Source organism: Rana temporaria, chromosome 8, assembly GCF_905171775.1.
Source record: "Rana temporaria chromosome 8, aRanTem1.1, whole genome shotgun sequence".
NCBI lineage: Eukaryota > Metazoa > Chordata > Amphibia > Anura > Ranidae > Rana > Rana temporaria.
In genome coordinates this window covers 59,074,644-59,082,395 of record NC_053496.1, presented here as the reverse complement: position 1 = coordinate 59,082,395, position 7,752 = coordinate 59,074,644, and the positions used below count along the sequence as shown (strand labels likewise).

General features: G+C 46.3%; 1 long non-coding RNA gene across 2 annotated transcripts; it reads right to left on the bottom strand.

Annotated features, from left to right (window-relative positions):
• Positions 1–361: 361 nt before the first annotated feature.
• Positions 362–5,957, bottom strand: LOC120946970. 2 transcript variants are annotated; one of them, XR_005750804.1, is made up of 4 exons: positions 3,940–5,957; positions 1,007–1,086; positions 808–882; positions 362–541 (listed from the first exon to the last, which is right to left on the bottom strand). It is a non-coding gene; the product is annotated as an uncharacterized LOC120946970 (long non-coding RNA). The 2 variants fall into 2 exon arrangements; XR_005750803.1 differs by lacking the exon at positions 3,940–5,957 and adding an exon at positions 1,193–1,208 and having other exon boundaries at positions 363–541.
• Positions 5,958–7,752: the final 1,795 nt, after the last annotated feature.

Genomic DNA, 7,752 nt, shown 5'->3' with positions numbered 1-7,752 from the left:
TAGTATCGGCACCGGTATTGATACAACCCTAGTTAAAGTAGAACTATAGGCAAAACTTTATTTTTTCCATTTTGGAAAGAGTAGGGGAAGGGTATAACCCAGGGGTGCCCAACCAGTGGCCCGGGAGTCACGTATGGCCCACGGAGCCCTCTGATGTGGCCCACAACCTCCTGCTCTGGAATGGAATAGAATACTGTTATTAAAGGTAGATTGGGGGGTATGTGATCGAGAGTCCTAAAAAAGGATACAGCACCTCATCCCAAAATAGATTCAAAGGAGGGGAATTTTTTGGAAGAGTTGGGGGGATTATTGCGGTGCGATGAAGAAAACCAGACAAAGTATGTATGTATATATAAAAATATATAAAAAAGGTTTATTCATTCAATTTTTACAAAATATAGTAATTCAATATACAGATAGTGCATACATTATTTTGTGGGAGCAAGATCTAGAAATAATTTTTTCGATCAGGTCGACCCTACTAGTTTCGCCTCTTGGCTTCTTCAGGGGAATTAGGACAAGATCGTCTCTCTAGATTACTCTAAAGAGATGAAAAAGAATAAAACAATTTTAACATATGCATACAATATAAGCTCTAAAAGAACTTCGATTATATATGTTCAACAAAACATGTCATGTATATAGAGTACAAACAAAAGTTTGGCTGGGATCTCTGGCGGGGCAAGAGAAACCAAAGTTCATAGGAGCAAATGCGCATATATCCACAGCCAGCTAGCAGCCAATGCTGTTCAGCCCATGAGAGGGGGCTGGCAGCAAAATTCCATAGGTAGGAGAAATAAAGCCTACCCTAGCTTCATGCACAGCCAGTCAAGGAAAAACCCCCTCAGGGTGGATATTGAAATCCAAGTTCAACTGACAGGACTTAAAAATACAGAAGAAAAAGAATCTATGTTAGAATATGTGTTATTAAATTATGATCTGTTTCAACTAATTAAACAAATCCATAATAGAGTCAATAGGGTTAATATATGTAAAACAGCCATACCTTGAAGCGTAATAAAATCAAGGTGAATACAGGGGAATTAAGTAAGACAATAACATGGGCACTGAAGAGCCTCAATTCATCTGAGAAAAAAAAAAAAAAAGTGTTTGAATAGATTTAGTATACTTCATAAAGTTAGTGAGAACATGGGTAACTAAATTATTAAGTGTAAGCAAGGGATCAACTTACATGGAGTATTTAACTACAGTAGGTGAACCCGATTTTGTGTCAATCTCGCTCTCTTTCTCGGCGAGATTGAGCACCTACGAGCCCCATCGCGGGAGCCAGCGCCGAGCTGGCTTGCCGCGATGGAGACAGAGCCGTCATAGAAGCGACGGGAGATCCGACTTGGATTCCCGCCAATTCTACACGTGTGCGGCGTTTGTTATGAATCCTGAGGGGGAAGTCCCCGCCGGATTTTAAATAAAAATCCGGCATGGGTCCCCCCCTCAGGAGCATACCGGGCCCTTAGGTCTGTTATGGGTTGTAAGGAGAGCCCCCCTACGCCGAAAAAAACGGCGTAGGGGGGTCCCCCTACAATCCATACCAGACCCGTATCCAAAGCACGCTACCCGGCCAGCCAGGAAGGGAGTGGGGACGAGCGAGCGCCCCCCCCCTCCTGAGCCGTACCAGGCTGCATGCCCTCAACATGGGGGGGTTGGGTGCTCTGGGGCAGGGGGCCGCACTGCGGCCCCCCCACCTCAGAGCACCCTGTCCCCATGTTGATGAGGACAGGGCCCCTTCCCGACAACCCTGGCCGTTGGTTGTCGGGGTATGCGGGCGGGAGGCTTATCGGAATCTGGGAGCCCCCTTTAATAAGGGGGCCCCCAGATACCGGCCCCCCACCCTAAGTGAATGAGTATGGGGTACATCGTACCCCTACCCATTCACCTGCAAGAAAAGTGGTAAAAACACAAATAAACCACACAGGGTATTAAAATATTTTATTTTTCTGCTCCGGAGGCCTCCCCTGTCTTCTTTATTAGCTCTTTTACCAGGGGAGGCTTCTTCTTTGACGTCTTCGGGTGGGTGGGGGCCGCCGTCTGGTTCTCTTCCACCGCCGGGGGGGGTCGCTTTTAAAAAAGCCCCCACCCCCCGGCGGGTTTCCTCCGGCGTCTTCGGCGGGGCTCTTCTTCTTCCGCTATCCCGACGGGTCTTCTCAACTCTCCGGGGGTCTCCTTCTGTCTTCGCCGCTCTTGACTCGGCGCACCCCGGTTCTTCGTCTCGCTGTCCGGTGTCTTCTTCCGTGCTGTACGTCTTCTCCTTCCGTGCTGTGATGAGTTCTTCTTCCGCGCTGTGACGTCATGTTCTTCACTTCTCTCCTTCTCCCGGTGTTGACACGTCGCCGGCTCCTCTCTGCAATGACGGGTGCGCGGGTGCATCGGACCTATATAGGCCTCACAGTCCCATCATGCTCTGTACCTACCCATGTGATACCTACCACGTGGGTAGGTATCACATGGGTAGGTACAGAGCATGATGGGATTGTGAGGCCTATATAGGTCCGATGCAAGGCGCGCATCCGTCATTTCAGCGAGGAGGACCGGCGAGTCAACATCGGGAGAAGAAGAGAAGTGAAGAACATGACGTCACAGCGCGGAAGAAGAACTCATCACAGCACGGAAGGAGAAGACGTACAGCACGGAGAAGACACCGGACAGCGAGACGAAGAACCGGGGTGCGCCGAGTCAAGAGCGGCGAAGACAGAAGGAGACCCCCGGAGAGTTGAGAAGACCCGTCGGGATAGCGGAAGAAGAAGAGCCCCGCCGAAGACGCCGGAGGAAACCCGCCGGGGGGTGGGGGCTTTTTTAAAAGCGACCCCCCCCGGCGGTGGAAGAAAACCAGACGGCGGCCCCCACCCACCCGAAGACGTCAAAGAAGAAGCCTCCCCTGGTAAAAGAGCTAATAAAGAAGACAGGGGGCGGCCTCCGGAGCAGAAAAATAAAATATTTTAATACCCTGTGTGGTTTATTTGTGTTTTTACCACTTTTCTTGCAGGTGAATGGGTAGGGGTACGATGTACCCCATACTCATTCACTTAGGGTGGGGGGCCGGTATCTGGGGGCCCCCTTATTAAAGGGGGCTCCCAGATTCCGATAAGCCTCCCGCCCGCATACCCCGACAACCAACGGCCAGGGTTGTCGGGAAGGGGCCCTGTCCTCATCAACATGGGGACAGGGTGCTCTGAGGTGGGGGGGCCGCAGTGGGCCCCCCTGCCCCAGAGCACCCAACCCCCCCATGTTGAGGGCATGCAGCCTGGTACGGCTCAGGAGGGGGGGGGGCGCTCGCTCGTCCCCACTCCCTTCCTGGCTGGCCGGGTAGCGTGCTTTGGATACGGGTCTGGTATGGATTGTAGGGGGACCCCCCTACGCCGTTTTTTTCGGCGTAGGGGGGCTCTCCTTACAACACATAACAGACCTAAGGGCCCGGTATGCTCCTGAGGGGGGGACCCATGCCGGATTTTTATTTAAAATCCGGCGGGGACTTCCCCCTCAGGATTCATAACAAACGCCGCACACGTGTAGAATTGGCGGGAATCCAAGTCGGATCTCCCGTCGCTTCTATGACGCGCTTGCTGGGATGTGCTGTCACTATTCCAGTGAGTGTGAGATGTCGGCGAGATCTCGGCACCCTGTCGCCGAGTATCAGCGCGACGCTGTCGTGCTAAAAGCACAATATCACAAACACCTACTGTAGATGAACAGTCTGAGTGCAAGCAAACATCAGCTGGTGATAGAAAGTCAAAGGATAGTCGTTTGCAGCAAAAATCAAGGACCAGTCAATTGCAGCTGAAAAGTCCACAGATAATCTCCTTTAAAAAGGGTAGAAAATGAATGAAAATAAATGAAAAAGTGAAGGTTTAGCCATAAGTATTCAAACCTTACACAGAGGAGACAATAGTGAGGAGAGTGAATGGTTGCAGGATGGAAACTTACCTATCTTTAAGAGGAATAAAGACATCTGTCAGTACCCTGTTGGTAGCAGACAGATAATGATCATATCATGCTATATATAGCCTGTTGGGGAGGCGGGTGCATCGCGATTGGATCTCAGAGGTCACATGGTCGCTGAGATGCCTACAATTCCCACACTCCTTAGCGCTGAAGCAGCCGTGTCATATGATGACACCGGCCAATCAGCGGAGCCGCACTCTGGAGAAAAAGGAAAAAAGGAAGGAAACGTATGAGTGCAGAGGGGAGGAACACAGAGCACTAAAAGAGAGCGATTGCCAGCCAGCAGCACCAAAACAGTCACACATACACAGAGCGGCGTGGACCATGACCGCAAGCTGACTGATCAAGGCAAACCAAACAATCAAACATGAAAGCAAAAGCAGTAGATCATATATTGTAGAAGTCAAAATATAATAAAGAATTAAGACAAACAAAAAATCACTAATAAGAAGGGGAGAGAGACCCTGAACAGGGATGTGAATGGGCTGATGTATGGAAAAGGGCTGTAGTGGCTTATTGGGAAGGATGCGCATTACCTCCAGAACTAATTAGGGCTCAAGCTAGTCCCACATATAGGTGAACCCAGAAAGGAAAAATTGCCAAGCCAGAGACCCAAGCCAAAATAAAAAATTATATACAACATATTTACCAATAAAATGAAAAATGTAGGGTTTACACTATATGTACAAACATATGTATTCAGTATATTTCAATACATACAATCAAAAATCGACAACATTATTATTGATTCATAAATTATACATCAATATTCAAAGGAAGTAAATGTGGTTGTTATAATGATATATAGCAATATATAACACATTATTGCCCCCATCATAAATGGGAGCAGGTGGGTTGATTTTAGCCAGTGCCGGAACTTGCCCACTAGGTGGAATATGGGGCAAAGAGTTTGGTGGTCAAAGTAGAATACATGTAGGACCTGCTGGAGAGTGGCAATAGAGCAGGATGTAATGAGGAGGGAGGAAATGACCAGACCATAACACCTTTCTTAGATGGAATAACGTAGAGGCCACACCATTTTATTTAATAATAATAGAATTTCTTATAAATATTTCTTTCACAGAAAGGGCTTGAAACTGATATATTCGTTCAACCCCGGAAATTTAGTGGCATCTAACTGATGTATCCATTTGGTTTCAAGTTGGAGTAAGGTCTGGTCAATTCCTCCACCTCGAACATGTATAGGAACATGCTCCAGGGCTGAGAAACTTACAGCGTTAAGATCAAAGTCATGTAGGCAACCTACATGTCTATTTAAAGCAGTGGTCATTAGACGCTTATATAGAGGGTTGACATGGTCTCTAATGCGTTTAAAAAACGGTCTCTTGGTCTTGCCAACATAGAAACATCCACATTGGCAAGATGCCAAGTAGACGACGCCCACCGATTGACAGGTGACACGGAACTTTAGTTTGTGAATGCGACCGTTGGGTAAAAGAGTGACGTCATTGGTATATATAAACCGACAAATGTCACAGTTACCACAAGAAAAAGTACCTTTAATAGTAGATGTCTCACATTCCTTTCTGGTGTGGTGACTTTGGACAAGGCGATCCCTCAGTGAGGGAGTCCGTTTAAATGTGATTTCAGGATATGGTTTTATATATTTTGATATCGTATTGTCGGCTAGAAGTAGGGGCCAAAATTTTTTAAAAATCTGTCGCATTTGAATATGCTGTTGCGAAAATTTGGTCACTATTCTGATAGAGTCAGTTTTATTAGGTTGTTTGTTGGCATTTGAATAAATAAGATTAGATCGGTCTAGTCTGATCACCTTGTTGAATGATCTTTTGAGCAAGGATCGACTGTAGCCCCTGGAGAGTAATCTACAGTATAGATCATTAGCTGCAGCGTGGAAATCTGTGTCTCTGGTGCAGTTTCTTTTGAGCCTCAGGAACTGGCTGTAAGGAATGCTATCCAAGAGTGGTTCAGGGTGGGCACTGGTCGCGTGCAAAACAGTGTTGCCTTTGTTATTAAAGGTAAGTTTATTACCAAAATCACAGTGTATATATGGGCATATCTGTTCTGCAGTGGTTACTGGGCTGGTTTTAAACTGATCTGCAGGTGCTGAGCACCTGCGAGTTACCTGCACTGAGCCATAGACTTTTATTACCTGCGAGTTTGGTGAGCTTTCTGAAAGTGCACCACACCTACAGGATATAATAGAAGTCTATGGAAAAGTGCAGCTGACCTGCAGGAAAGCACAGGGGAACTGTGCTGCACTTGCAGTGCGGCTGAACAACAGTACATCGGTGTCAAAGTAGCCGTAGGCCCCTTTCACACAGTCCAACCCAATCTGACCCTCCATTCATCTCTAAGGAGTGGCAGATGTAAATGGACCTGTGTCCATTTACAAATGCTTACCTCCAATCCGATCCGCAAAAGAGTAGAGTGGGTTCTATAGAGTAGAGTGGGCTGCCATCCACCCGCTCTGCTCATTGTGGCCCGCAACCGGTTACCAAGTCGATTAAGTGGCCCTCACTCTTCAAAAGGTTGGGCACCCCTGGTATTACCCATCATATTTTTTTTGCCATCCGTGTCTTATTTTGGAGATTTACCTTTATTCCTGTGCCTTAGCCAAAGAGGAAGTGTGAGGAAATTCCTGCAAATTAAGAGAATCCTGTTGGGACCCCCAGGTCATCAGAACTAGTGGCCCCTTTGGAAGATTTCCCCTTTATTACTTTTCTTGGGACAAGTCAAAATTTGGGATCTTGTTTACTTTCACTTTTAATGATAATGGTAAACAGGACAAATAGAGAGGGTGACTCTCCTTAACCTCCCTGGCGGTATGATTCTGTCTGGAATTACGTACCAAAAGCGGTACAATTATTTTGCAAGGAAATTTGGCGTTTTATACTGTAGGCCTGTAATTTTTAGAAATAACTCACTTAAATCTGACCAAGCAAGAGTCTTGTAGGCATCCCGGGTATGATTTTTTTTTTAAAACAAAATTATAAATTATAATATAATAAATAATTATAAATAATTATAACAAATAATAATATAATTATAATAAAAATTATTCAATAATGTAATCAACTCAAAATCACTGAAATTTGCAGTTGCAGAATTGTCGCTGTCATTATTTTTTTTTTTAATGACGAATTTCCCCGCAAATCGCTATCGCACATTTCTGCAAGTGATTATAATTTATTATCGCTGTTTTCTAGCTGATCTAAAACCATTTTTGACATAAAGGGACACTTTTGGACAATCTACAGTTTTCAGGCAGAAAGAACATTTTTTATTATATAAAAGTACATGCAGGGCACTGGGCAGACCACTAGGGACAAGGGGGGTGTGTATTTTTTACATACAGTACTGTAATCTATAAGATTACAGTATACTGTATGTAAAGTGTTTGTTTACTTTTTTGAATTTGGCGCCGTTCTCCGCCCCCGTGCGTCGTAACGTCGCAGGGAACGGAGATCGGCGGCACACGGGGACACTGTGAATCGAGCGAGGAGGACCCGCTCGCTCACACAGCGGGGTGGCATCGCTGGATCCAGGGACAAGGTGAGTAACTTGCCTGTGGATCCAGCGAAAGGTAAGCCGCGCCGCTGCACGTCCACCCCGAGCGTGACTCGGGGATATCGATCTTAGCATTGAAAACCAACGCCGAGTCACGCTCGGGTTTACCGTCAGGGGGGTTAATGGGGGCTCAGACAGCAATAAAGGCTTACAGATGTTCTAATCCCTCTCCACTCCATCCAAAACTAACACAGTTACAGTTTAAAGTTGACATAGTTTTATCCCGGAAAGGGGCTTTATAGA